The sequence below is a fragment of the Citrus sinensis genome, chromosome 3 (genome assembly GCF_022201045.2).
Source record: "Citrus sinensis cultivar Valencia sweet orange chromosome 3, DVS_A1.0, whole genome shotgun sequence".
NCBI classification, from domain to species: Eukaryota; Viridiplantae; Streptophyta; class Magnoliopsida; order Sapindales; family Rutaceae; genus Citrus; species Citrus sinensis.
The window spans coordinates 13603360-13618477 of record NC_068558.1 but is presented as its reverse complement, the minus strand read 5'-3'; the positions used below and the strand labels follow the sequence as shown (position 1 = coordinate 13618477).

At 33.4% G+C, this 15118-nt stretch overlaps 1 non-coding gene across 1 annotated transcript; it reads left to right on the top strand.

Moving 5' to 3' along the window:
* The first annotated feature begins 14427 nt into the window (after positions 1–14427).
* On the top strand, positions 14428–14534 carry LOC127901546 (small nucleolar RNA R71). The gene has a single exon (XR_008053786.1). It is a non-coding gene; the product is annotated as a small nucleolar RNA R71 (small nucleolar RNA).
* Positions 14535–15118: the final 584 nt, after the last annotated feature.

Below are 15118 nucleotides of genomic sequence, written 5' to 3'. Positions count from 1 at the left end.
ATCTCCTTCTTTAATTAATATTCCCTCAAATGCGTCCAAATTGTTTCAATTTGGATAAGGATCACTGTAGTCTAATTGAACACATATTACAATCCTTTAATTTAAATGCTTCAAGCATTTTGAAAATTTTAAAGATTTTTATGTAAATATTAGCATCAGCCATCAAGTGACCTATACAGATATATAATCACTATATCTATGATATGCATGTTAAGTCTTTTTTAGATTACTAAGTTGATTAAAAATCAAAACAAAATGGTACCCATCAGAAGAGAATACATATTCTCATAATCAATATCATCTATAGGAGACTTTGTACAACTAGTCATGCTTTGTATCTAATAATTTTATTACGTTCATTACGTTTCCTCACAAATACTCATTTATATCCAACAGGATTGATGTCTTCATGTGTCTAAACTACAGGTCAATAAACTTCACGTTTAGCTGGAGAAGTCAATTCTACTGTAATGGCTTCTGTTCATTGAGGCCAATCACGCCTTTGTCTATATTTATCAGTAGTTTCAAGATCATAATCATTTAGAATATCATTAGCTACTGTAAACGCAAGCACATCATTGATGATAATTTCTTTATGATTCCACACATTTGTGTTTGTAAAATCTATAGACGTTTCTTTATGTCTAGCCACTTCAAGGCCTTATGCCTCATCTCAGGCGTGTACTTTTTCAAGAAGTCTTTTAGGGTGTTTGGTCTTATCAAGGACAAACGCTTTTAAAAATATTACCCTGAGTATAGTCAACAGGAATCTCACAATTTTTTTATCCATTTGCCTCTTTAAAAGTTATTGTCACTTTAGGGACTTATGTCTCTTTAGGGACCATCAATTTATTTAGAACTATGATGCAGATAATAAGGTATATTCATAGCTTGAGCTTCATTTTCAACAGGATTTGATTTTTCATTCTCCTGTTCTGGGGAGTATTGTCTTTGCAACCAAGTGATCTGCCATTTCTAATCTATAACAGATAATTCATTAGCTACTCATACACTTAATTGTTCAACAAAAACAATCACTCGAGTTAATGTATTAGCAGTTGGAATAAATGACTTGTTTAGTTTTACCAAAATCTGCATCCGGCACTGTAAAAATATTATCCTCCGTACTTCATTTTCACATTAACTAGTACATGGATCTAATTGAGACAATATGAATAAAAAAAATTTCCAAGACAATTCATGCCTTACTTCAGGAGGTTTTCTATTTCCTGGTGATGGAAAAATTGTGTCATTAAAGTGAAAATCTACAAAACATACGGTGAAAAGTTTATCCGATAGGGGTTCAAGATATCAGCATTGTAAAATGATGCAATTATGCAAATGTAATATTGCATTGCATAATACAAACCAACATATGACCATCACACAAGAGAATCATTCAAAACCATAAAATAGCAAACTAGTCCACTATTTAGATAGATTTTGGTCCACATATATCTCCCTAAATTCTTTATAGAAATGATGGAGACTCATGACCAACCTCAGAAGGGGAATGTGTATCCACAAATTTTTCTTGTGAGCAAGTAATACAAACAATCTCATTGGACAATTGAATCTTCTAGTTCTTTAATGGATCTCCATGATGATTTCATCAATAATTCTATGCATCGTTGCAGATCCTGGGTGCCTGTTGGTTGCTTATTGCTTTAGGTGTCAATATGCAAGTGTACACAATAAGTAGTATAATGAGGAATATTCAAATTGTTTCCACAGGGATTGATGTTATATGACTTGCTACAACAATCTTAATGATGCAAATTCAACCTAATTAAACTAAAATACTGAATGAAATTATCAACCTAACTAAATTGAAAATGTAATAAATAGAATGCAATAAAGAAAAATTCTCAAGTCAAACACAAAAATATAATCAAAGGGAAATGAGTAGTTGAGTGCTTAAACTCACTTAATGGTATTGACTATTTTTCCATTAATATTTTATTGCAACAACATTTACTATAACACTGGGTAGAATCCCTCATGCATCCTCAGCTGTCGCATATCAGATATCTTATATCTAAATGCAACCTACCAGTGACTAGTTGTTTTGCTAATATTAGATACAACATTATACGTTCTATGTTCCAATTGTCCTACAAGGTAAATATTTATGTCTAGTTCTTCACTCATCTTAGATTAAGCATCGCCCTATTCAAATCGAGATTAATTCAACTTGGGAAACTCAACCTAAAACCATGTATTGTCTTGATTTATTCCACTAAGTCAAACTTTTTTTAGGCTCCTTCTTAACTAGTATCCACTAAATGAGTGGTCAGCCAAAATAAGGATTTTCAATAAATAAAATCAAGACAAAATGCTACAACATATTCTGAGCAACACACATGTATAAGTCAAATAACCATTAAGCTTGTTTAATACCCAACTACATCAAAGTTTAGTTCATGATATGAGATAAAATAGTAACAATACTCATGTATGCCATAAAATACATTCCCATAGAGTGAAGAAAACAAGAAAATAAAGATGAGGAATTGAGTTCCGCTAGGCCTTTGCAATCTCTTATTCTTTTTCTTCTGGAATCCCTTGTTGCAGCCCTCAATTATCCCTTATTCTTTTTTTTTCTCTATTATTTTTCTTGAGTGACGGCTTTCCCTTTTCTTCTTTCACGTGTGCTCTTTTTATATCTTGAAATTAGGGCAACTAAAAGTATGTGGCCACATGTTTCTTTTTTGAAAACCTCGGATCACATATCTTTTTGTGCCGCCCGTCATTGCTTTGTTAGTTAACACACGCGTAATCTTGTCTGCAGTTGCTCTCGAATTGTTGTAGCAATGGCTATAACATATTTTCTAATTTAAACTTATTTTGGTTCATCTGCAGATAAATTCTTTGTCATTTCTATAAGTTTGCTGCTGCTGCATGCCATCCATAAAACTTGAGCTTTTTGACACCTACAATCACACACATAATCAGAGCATAAAGTTCTCTAAACAAAACCAATTTATTAAAAATAAATATAAAAAAATGCTCATGTAAGATGTAATTAAAAATGCAATAAAAACACATAAGTAATATTAGTTTAAGTCTAAAAATGCCATGTTAACTCTTACTTCATAGAGTTGTCACACCCCCAAACTTAAACCATTACTTGTCCTCAAGTAATGACAATAATACTAACACTTTACTCATACAATCATGCAACAAACAACTTAACTTTATCATCTAACTTGGTCGGATTCATCAGTCCTCAGATTTCATTCTTAAATATGCAAAATCACCATTAGTAGTTCCAGTTCTAGCTTAGGTCTTATTCTATCTAGAGTGTGTGTGTGTGGAACTTTGATTAAGTTCCAGAGTTGCTGCAGCATCACACAAGATCAAATATAACTCAAAGATAAAATAAAAGACAATTCTATTTATGGGGGAACAAGAGTAAAAAATAGCTCCAAATTGTGCTACAACAATTATTATTTTCTTTCCATTTTTTTCTCAAGTCATACCCTTAAGTGTAACATTGATTTTTCATATGAGTGCCTATCACTTGTAATGATGACACCCAATTACTTAACTAATGTACAAATCAGAGTTACTGCAGTATAAACATTTAAGATGCAATAACATAGTCTTATCTTTAGACACTTTTGACTTAAGGTTGAACATGAGGCTCATGAACAAACCTGGATACTCAATATCCTAGACAGAGGACCTATCTTGTTTTTTGGGTTGCTACAGTAATGCCCATAACTCTTGTTGCTTTTTTACTCAAGTCTGCATTTGGGGTACATATTCAGCCGTGGTCATTCAACAACTGAGTCATTGGAGCAGAATTTTATTTCATATCTACCACAATTTGTGACAATTCTAAAACATTTTTTCAGGTTCCCCTAAACTTGAGATATTGTTAAACCTTAGCTCTACCTGGTTTTTTTACAGCATACTCACAAAACTCAACCAAAGCCTAAGTGTTAAGACATAATTCCAACGCCCATCTATAAACTATCTCTACTTGGAAGTCATTCGTCTTACATTTCATCACTCAATTCATCCTCATTGGGTTTTCTAATCAAATACAAATGCTAGACAAATAGAGCTACACACATAATACAAACACATACATTCATAGACACATTACACCATAACACAGCCCCTTTTATTTGGGGTACATATTCAGCCCTGGTTACTCAACAACTGAGTCATTGGAGCAGAATTTTATTTCATATCTACCACAGTTTGTGACAATTCTAAAACATTTTTTCAGGTTCCCCTAAACTTGAGATATTGTTAAACCTTAGCTCTACCTAGTTTTATTACAACATACTCACAAAACTCAACCAAAGCCTAAGTGTTAAGACATTATTCCAACACCCATCTATAAACTGTCTCTACTTGGAAGTCATTCGTCTTACATTTCATCACTCAATTCATCCTCATTGGGTTTTCTAATCAAATACAAATGCTAGACAAACAGAGCTACACACATAATACAAACACATACATTCAAAGACACATTACACCATAACACAGCCCCTTAAACTTAAGAGGTGTTGTGTCCTTACATGCATTCAACATAAATAAAAACAAACATGCATACACTTAAAATTAAAAAAAATGTAAAATAAACATGATAAAATAAACAAAAGAAAAGAAAAGATTTAGAAATTGCAAAGCTAAAGTGGGCTAACAAGGGATACTCCTCTGTTGTTGGAAACTATTCTAAGCATATGCTGTAAAGGGTCACTACTTCTTTGATCCATTTCTCAAATGCTCCTTTGGTGAACCTAGTGGTGCAGCAATTAATTGTTTCTTCTTCTGGCTTTTGGTTAGATTGGTTGGAGGGGTTCCAGCAGCTTCTGTAACATTGGGTAAAGTTGGCTTTGTTTTCTTGGGTTCTGGTTCTTCTGGTGCTCGCAATACTGCAGCACCTCTAGAAGGTGTGCCCATTTTCTCTTACTGGGTGCCCTTGGAGTTGAGACAGGAGATTTTGTGGGAGTTTTCTTTAGAGCGTCTGGTGAAGGAGTTGTTGTTGTTGGTTGATCAGTAGTAATGGGTTCCTTTAAACTTCACATTCATTCTTTTGTCTTTGTAGCTCTGCTGATAACTTTCTTTAAGGCTGCATTAACATTATATTTTTCCTCTGTCTCGGACTCCTTATAGATCAACATTTGTTTCCCTCCAGTCATAATTAGAGGTTTATATTCCTTTTCCTCTTATTCTTCTTCTTCCTCACTTTCTGCTCCCTTTTCTTCTTCCTCATCTTTAGCTTCTTCTTTTTCTTGCTGCAGCTCTTCTACTGACTATTCTTTGGTCAATACTTCTTCACTTTCTTCTACTGGAGTAGTCTCTTCAGCTCTTTGGAAATTGAAGTGCGGCAATAGTGACTTAGGGAAATCTGTATGTTTGCTCTTTATATATATTACAAATTGATGTTTTTGTGCTTTAAAATGTAGTAAAAAGTCTAAAACCTCTTATTCTCTTTTTTTTTGTGCTTGGACACATGCATTTAAGCTTTCACTGAGTTCTTACAATATCTTCTCAATCCCTATAGCTTGCCTTGATTTAACAGCAGCATGTTATTCTGAGGTTGCTGCAGTAAATTTCCTACCAATCCTTTTGACTATCTTAGCTATGATAGCCCCTTCATTGTTCACTCTCTCATTACTTGCCAAAAAATTTTACCCCCGAGGCCTCACAAATGCTTGTGATAAGTGAAGGAAATAGCAATGTAGTAGACTATTGCTTATTTGTTGCACGCTCTCTAATTGCTTGTTCAATGATCTTTCCAACATCAATGGCTAGACCCTTTACTATAGCACAGAGACGTATGAGTCTATCTTGGGATACTGTGGTTGTGTGTATAGTTAGTGTTGTATAAATTTTATTGAACTCACAAGTGTACGAATCTATTATAGAATAGATCAATGGTGACGAGTGTCGATCTCACGAGAAGGTGAATTTTAATTGCGTGTAGAGTTAATTTTCTAAGTGGATGGTTGGATTTGTGGTGAAGGTCATTTAGACTTATCCTAAAATTTAAATTAGAATTGAGGGAATAAATTAGAGTAAAATCTATTGAAATTGAAGCGCTTAGGTATCTGGATATGCATCAACATGCACCATGGGTTTAATATTCCTTATTAGTGCCAATTAAATCATGAAGGGGTTTCCACTCCTTATGAACCTCACTCTAATAAATATGGTGCTAAAGGCTTATTGTGCCAAATAGTAATAACCTTGTACTAGGGAGCCGGTTATACCAATGCGGTATCTAGACAAGATTATTATTATATGTCAATGAAAAGTCAAAAAATCCACAAAAATTAGAGGGAAACAGAAAGTAAATTTACTAAATCAAGCTCATGGCACATGTTGAGACTTCACCTTCAACCTAAACTTGAAAGAAAATTAGCTATTCATAATTGAATTAAGGATAAAATAAAAATTTATTAAAATATGTAGAAAATACAAGATGGAGAAGGAACTACAGAAAATAGAGCTAAAAAATGAATTCAGGGATGTCGAATTAAGGAGGAGCCCCCTTTTTTATAGATACAATGAGTAAATCATGGCCATCAGATTAAAACAATTTGGACGCTCAGGATTGCACCACGTGACAAGTTCTGATTGGATAGAACACATCATCAGGGCTGTCATTCCGTGTAATACATGTATCATACGCATGTTTTTTGATCCACTGACATACTGCCACGTTATCGGTCAACTATACATAATCATTTTAGTCTAATAGGATCGCGACACATCATCAGTCAACGCCACATAGGCAGTCAATGCCACACCATTCGTCCAATCGAATGTTGCCACATCATCGGTCGGTGCCACATGATCATACCGTATATGTAAATAGTGTTGTGAACAGTATCATGAGCAATACCATAAATGTAAACAGTGTCGTATGCTCCTCCTAAGGTTTTCGACTATCCTAAGTTCAAAATTGATGTCCGTTTTGTTATCTAATCTCTTATTCATTGTGACATAACCATGATGCCCCGTGAAATACAGAAAATACATAATTATAATAAAACACACATAAATAAATTACAAGGGACTTAACTACATAAAAGTAGAGATGTTAGTGAGACTTGGAGTGTAAAATGATGATTTTCTCCTTTATAAATATACACTTTTTAACACTCAATAGTTGGCATCAGTCTAGATTTCAAGAATTTCACCCAAACCTTAGCAATAGGATTCAAGTCTATTCTATTAACCACCCTACCCTCTTCATTCATCCATTTACTGCCTTATATGGTTAAGGCTTTAAAAACCTCCCCTCACTTCTTTACAATCATGTTCTAAATAAATTTGGTATACTTACAATCAATAACAGCAGGCAAGTCATAAAAAACATTGATAACTCGAGAATCTAAAGGTACTTGAACTTGCCTCGCAAAAATATTGTGTTGGTCTTGCTGTAACATGTTTGAATAGAACGCTTTAACGATTGGGAGGACTGAGTCTTGGGGGGTGAGCACATAACTTGATCCATCCTCTCTGTGCTGCAGCAGAATAGATATTGTTTATCATCCCAGTTGGTTGTTTGGAAATTAGAAGCCCTTTTCTTCCAAAATTTCCCTCAGCTCGATAATTTATTTATATTTTTCCTCGGCTTTAAAGTTGTAGAAATGCTCAGGATCCTTCAATCTACCAGCACGTCCTTTAATTTTTGGCATTGCTGCAGCAATTTAAATTGAGTTTTGTTGTGCTGAAAAGATAAAAACTTGAAAAAAAAATGTAAAGATGCTGGGAGTTACAGATGGGGAAAGAAAAAGTAGTACTGAATTTGAAATGTTGAAAGTGAAACCCTGATTTATAGCAAAAGGAAAGTGGAGAGAGAGAGGTAATTAAAATGATAAATGTAGAAAAATTTTGAATTTAAAAAAAATTAAATGGAAAAGAAGATATATGTGTCATGGAAAATCAGGGATTGCATAATCTTTCTTATTAAAAATTATGATCTACTGACATAAATGTGTCATCCACCAACTGTAAAAATCCAAGGCTGATAGTGCAACTGTAAAAATCATTGCTGTAACAATCAATCCATTGTTGCAGCAATAAGGGTAATGCCTTTGTTATTTGCAAACCATTTTTTGTCTACCATGCTATATGTGATACTGCCGCAAGTTCTTTCTGCTTCTCTGCCCACCTTTTTTTTAGTCAACTTCTACTTGCTCCAATTTAACACAAGAAAATAAAAGAGAATAAATAAATTAGATGCACATTTTAAAATAAAAAAAAGACAAATTAAACAATTTTCAAAACTAAGTTTAGTGCTTTAAAATTTTGAAACAACTTCCCTCATTAGGTTAGGTTGCCTCCTAATAGTGCTTGATTTTAGGTCCTTTAGCTTGACCATCCTTGATTGCTCAAGCTGGATCCTTTAAGAACAATTCCTCCCTTGGATTGTTCACAATAGCTCCAATGTACTGTTTGACTTATTGTCCATTCACCTTAAATTCATGACATGTCCTTTTATTTTAAAGTTCAACAGCTCTGTAAGGTTAAACTTTAATGAGTTTGAAGGGTCTTGATCATTTAGACTTTAATTTTATAGGGAAGAGTTTTAATCACGAGTTGTAAAGCAAGACTTGGTGGCCTGGAATAAACTCCCTATGCTGGATTTGCTTGTTATGCCATTGTTTTGTACTTTTCTTGTATAGTCTTGCATTTTCATATGAGAACAACCGTAATTCTTGTAGCTCACAAAGCTGTAACTTCCTCTGCTCTATTGCAAGATACGATCAGTTGTTTTATTGCCCTATATGCTTTGTACTCCAACTCTAATAACAAATGGAAAACTTTCCCGTAAACAATTCTGTATGGAGGCATGCCAAGTAGTGGGGGTTTTGTAAGTTGTTCGGTAAGCCTATAAGGAGTCATTTAGTTTAATGGACTAGTCATTCTTTTGGGATTCACCACTTTCTCTAGAATCTTTTTTATCTCCTTCTTGGACACTTCTAGCTAATCACTTATTTGTGGATAATATGTTGTAGCAACTTTATACTTGATCCCATACTTAGCCAACGTTGCAGTAAATATTCGATTGCAAAATTGGGTTCCTTCATCACTGACAATTGCTTTACGAGTGCCAAATCTTGAGAAAATGTTCTTCTAAAGAAACTTCACCACTACCTTAGCATCATTTGTTCGCAATGTTGTAGCTTCTACCCACTTGGATATATAGTTGGATACATAGTCTACAACAACTAAGATTTATAAATTGCCAAAAGAAGGTGGAAATGATCCTATAAAGTCTATTCCCTATACATCAAAAAGTTCAACTTTTAAGATGTTGGTTAGTGGTATTTCATGCTTTTGAGATATGTTTCTTGTTTTTTAGCAACTTGTCACAACATTTAACAAACTCATAATCATCTTTAAAGATAAAGGGCCTGTAATAACCTAATTGAAGAACTTTTGATATTGTTCTATGTCCTCCAAAGTGTCCACTAAATACTGTAGCATGACAAGACTGCATAATATTTGAAATTTTTTCATTATGAATACATCTTCTGATCACATGGTCTAAATAAATCTTGTACAAGTAAGGGTCATCCCACTGATAGCTTCTGACATCATGGAGAAATCTCTTATTTTGCTGGCAGCTCAAATCAGGTGGTAGTAATCCACTTACTAAGTAATTAGAGAAATCTGCATACTATGGAAATCTAGATTGATGCAGTATTTGTGCATGCTGTATCATCATAACTGCTCATTAGGAAAAGTTTTTGTGATGTCCTGCTTAGTCAAAGTGCTTGCATCTGCTTCAAGTCTTGAGAGATGAACTGCTACTTAATTCTTAGTGCCTTTTCTATTTATGATCTCTAAGTCAAACTCTTATAGTAAAAGAATCCATATAATCAACGTTAGTTTGACATCTTTGTTTGAAATCAAATACTTTATTGCTGAGTGATCAGTATAAACAGTCACTTTGGTGTTAACCAAATAAGCTCTTAATTTACCAAATACAAAACAACCAGCAACTCCTTTTCAATGGTAGTATAGTTGAGTTGTGCATTAGCTAAGGTCTTGTTGGCATAATAAATGGAGTGAAAAATCTTGCCTTTCCTCTACCCTAATACTGCTCCAACAAAGTGGTCACTAGCATCGCATATCAACTCAAAAGACATACTCTAATCGGGTGTTACAATAACTGGTACTATAACAAGTGCTCTCTTCATCTTAACAAAGGCTTTTAAGTAATTTTCATCAAAACTAAAGGGTTTTTCATGCTCCAACAGCATGCATAAAGGGTTGGATATTTTGGAAAAATCCTTAATAAATCTTCTATAGAACTTAACGTGTCCTAAAAAACGCCTAATGCCCTTGAATGAAGTAAGTGGTAAAAGTTTATCGATCATTGACACAACTTAAAAGTAAATTTTAACTCCCAAGTATAAGAGTGTCTTGTTGTATTATAACTCGGTGAGTCCGAGGTCGATCCACAGAGAAAAGATTTAATTAGTTTATTTTATTTTAACTAAAAATTAAAATTAAAACTTAAATACAAACAACTTAATTTAAATGAAACTATGAAATTGAACTAGTTAGGGTTATGGATCCACTCTTAGAAGTAAATAAAACTTAATAAATTCTTTTTGCTAATTTTTTAGATTTATTACCCAAAAGATTAATTATACAAATTATTATTATTTTCCCTTTAATTTTATGATGGATTAAGTATTTATTGTGCCAAAATTTAATTTGTCTACAATAAGTCAAAATACCATTTTACCATGCCTTATATTAAGATCTTAAGAATTTATTGTGCCAAATTCATTTGTTTGTCTACAATAAATCAAATTTTCAAAATATAAAACATCTATAAAATTAAATAGAAAATAATTTAATTTATAAAATTAAACATAGAATTTGATCAAATTATATTTATTTCTTAAGAGTTTCACCTTCCCCTAACTAATATTATTTAGTTAAGCATAATTAAAATAAAAAGAAGTAGTAAAATTGAATTACTTATAATTAAAAGAAATAAAAACAACTAAAATTGAAAATAAAACTAATTTTATTAATGAAAATAATTATATAAAATATTAAAAACACACCTGGAAATCAAGATTACAAGGAGATTGAGAGAATTTGAGAAGAAGAGAGTTGTAGAGAGATGATTAAAACATAAAAATGAGGCCCTATTTATAGAAAAATAAATTCATAATCCAGTGCTTTGCGGTCCATCATAGGCTTCATGCATGTGCTCCTCACAACCCTTAGATCAAGATCCAATGGCTGGTCAAACTTCAAAAGTCAACATCACACATGGCATCATTTGACTCGTCCGATTTGCCCAAAGAACAGTTGAGATTTGGCGGGTTAATGGGTGGATCGGGTCGACCCGAATACAAAGATTCGGATCCTCCAACTTGCTTCACCAACCATTACCACGTGGCACAATCATGGCCATTGAATCATGAACGGTTGAGATTTAGTCAAGATTGCAATTTATCCCATTCACTCATATCTATTGTAAGCTCATTTCATCATCCAATCAGTGCTCGGTCAACAGGAAAAATCAACTTTTTTTACACAAGCCCAATTTTAAGCCGATCTTGACTGATCTTAAGGTTTTCGGACCTCCGGAATCCAAATTTGACCTCCGTTTATCTGTTTGGAGCCTCGAAGTACGTGAAATTAATAATTTTCCTAATAAACACATAAAAATACACAAAATTAAATATATTTAAAACATAATTAATAATTCATAATATATTACATAAATACAAATATAAATTATAATATAAGCATAAAATAACATATTATCGCTTGATAATTAAACAATTTTTAATACTAATCAATCACCTCTAGTTTTGCCTTATCCACCTCTATTCCCTTTCTAGAGACCTTATGACCTAATATTATCCTTTCTTGTACCATGAAATGACACTTTTCGAAATTCAACACTAAATTTGTCTCTTCACATCTCTTAAGCACATTTTCTTGATTATGCAAATAGTCATCATATGATTCTCTAAAAGCTAAAAAATCATCCATGAATACCTCAAGTGCTATAGTCATCATGTTGTCTTCTCCTATCTTCTAGTGCTATAGCAATCTAGTTGGAGCTTGAATATCTGTCCAAGAAATAGTAGTACTCTTTTCTACCAAGTCTGTCCAATATCTGATCTATGAAAAGTAATGGAAAGTAATCATTCATTGTGGCTTTGTTTAATATTCTATAATCCATGCAAACTCTCCATCTAGTTATTGTTCTAGTAGGAATGAACTCATTATTTCACTTGCTATAATTGTTACTCCACCATTCTTTGGAACACATTGTACTGGGCTTACCCATGAGCTATATGATATTGGATAAATGATTCTAGCATTAAGCCGCTTGATGATCTCTTTCTTCACAACTTCCTTCATGATGAGGTTTAATCTTCTCTGTTGCTCTATAGAGTTGCTGTAGTAATCCTCCAGCAAAATCTTATGCATGCATATGGAGGGGCTAATTCCTTTGATATATGTGATGGTCCATCCAATGGCCTTTTTGTATCTCCCCAATACATCCATAAGCTCTTTTTTTGTTCTACATTCAAACAAGATGAAATGATTACAAGAAGTGTGTCATTGTCACCAAGATAAACATACTTTAAATGTGAAGGTAAAAGTTTTAATTCTAAAACAGGAGGTGACTCAATAGATCAAATAAAACTTCCCTATTTGAAAAATCTAGAGATTTAAAGTGCTTTTCAGTTCTTATGGGTTGCTTCTATCCTAACCATGCTTGTCAATTGTTTCAAGATCTTTATTTTCCAGTTCTTCAAATGTTATAGCCTTGAGTTTTTTATTGTTACAGTGACTGTTTAATCATTTGCAAAATCAAACTCCACAACACTGATAAAATTACATGATTTAACATCATCAAGACTCTTCATGGCATCTAGCATATTGAAAGTAACTTGCTGATCATTAACCCGCATAATCAATTCTCTTTTATCCACATCAATTAGAGTATTTCTTGTGGCTAAGAAATGTCTGCCTAAAATGATTGCTACTTCTTTATCTACCTTAAAGTCCAACACTATGAAATCCACTAGGAAAATAAATTTATCTATATTTACCAAAAATTCTTCAATCTTATCTTCTAGATAGGCATGAGATCTGTCAGTAAGTTGTAAAGTCACTATTGTTGGTCTAACTTCTCTAACTTCTCTAACTCCCAATTGCTTTAACATTGATAGGGGCATGAGATTGATGATAGCCCTTAAATCACAAAGTGTCTTATGATTATATTTTAGTTCCCATAGAGCATGGAATTGTAAAGCTTTCTGGATCCTTCAGCTTTTGAGGTATCTTGTTATGAAGTAGATGACTGCATTCTTGCGTTAGAGCAATTGTTTTAAACTCTCTGAGCTTTCTTTTCCTTGCCAAAATATCCTTCAAGAACTTCACATAATTTGGAATTTGTTCTAAAGTTTATTGAATTGCTTGTCTTGTTTCCGTTTATGGAATCCTTTAGGAAATAGTGGTGATGCCTAAACTGCTACGTTGTAGCAGACTGTATAGATTGCTTCTCTTTTGCCATGTTCTGGACTAATGTGGTTGGCATTGCAATAACTTCACCAACAGTTGCTGGATCATCATTTTCTGCAGATGTTATAGCTTGGCTGCTCACACCAGTGTGCTAGAAACTGGGAGGTTGTGGCTCCTTTTCAACTTGAGGTTTTTTTTATGTTACAATAATATTTTCATTCTCTTCTTGGATCCTCTATGTCACTGGGCAAACTGCCCTGAGGTCTATTGCTTAATGATGTAGCAAGCTATCCAATCTGATTTTCTAAATTTTTTAATGATACAACTTGACTTTGGACAATCGTTTCATTCTTTACAATATAATCTTTAATCAATGCTTCAAGACAACTGAGTTTACCATTGTTGGTGCTTTTTTACCCTTGATTTTGCTGGTGAAATCCAGGTGGTTGAGCAGGCATGTTTTGTCCACTAGGTACCACAACATGTTGATTCTGATAGATCCATGAGAAGTTTAGGCGTTTTCTCCATCTAGGGTTGTAAGTGTTTAAGTAAGGATTATTCTGGTTATATCTGTTGAAGTTGACTACATAGTTGACTAAGGTAAGATTTCTAGGACAATTATCAAACAAATGCCCTTCTCCGTAATAAACACAAGATACCTTAGTAATTTGGTTGACAGTTACAGGAGCAGTAGTCATAACCTTCACCATAATTGTTAACGAGGTTACTTAGGCTGATAATGTTGTCAAGGCATCTACATTATGAATTCATGTTGTTCTTCTTGTTATAGTTTATTTGGTCGATGGCCAATCATAATTGTTATTAGTTATCATTTCTAAAATTTCATAAGCCTCATTGTAAGACATAGATAACAAGCCTTATTGTTAGCGAGGCACTTGACGAAAGGGGGGCACACTGAGCAATATACAACAAGGAATACAGTGATGAGGACACCTCCTAAGTAACTCCTTGAATATTTCTCATGCAACATACAAGCTTTTATCTTTAAGTTGATGGAAATATGTGATCTGATTTATCAATTTTGTATTCTTGGTAAGTGGGAAGTACTTCATTAAAAATTTGTCAACCAAGTCATTCCATGTAGTAATGAAGTCAGCCAGTAGAGAGTTCAACAATGCTCTTACTCAATTCCTTAGAGAATATGGAAAAAGTTTGAGTCTCAATGCTTTTTGTGATGCTCCAACAATCTTGAAAGCATCACTTACTTTCAAAAAAAAGTTTAAGGTAAAGATAAGGACCTTCTGATGGCAGTCTAGTGAATTGCCCCATTGTTTAAAACATATGAAATATCATTGATTTAAGCTCGAAATTAGTAGCTTGCACTTCATTCTAACTATTCTAGGATTTGTGGCTTGAGGGGTCAACACTGCATAATCTATAATGGCTCTATCTTTATCATTTGTCATGTAGATAATATTGTTGTTCCCTGGTTGCCCATGCATATTTTGCCCGTTCTGACCATTTTGACCTCCTTGTGATTTACTAATTCTATTTCTCCTTGAGGGTTCAAGTTCCTTATATCCTATAGATCATCCATGTTGGCAGCATATCTTAAATTCTTATACTCTCTTTTCAATCTCTTTTTAGTTTTTTCAATTTCTGGATC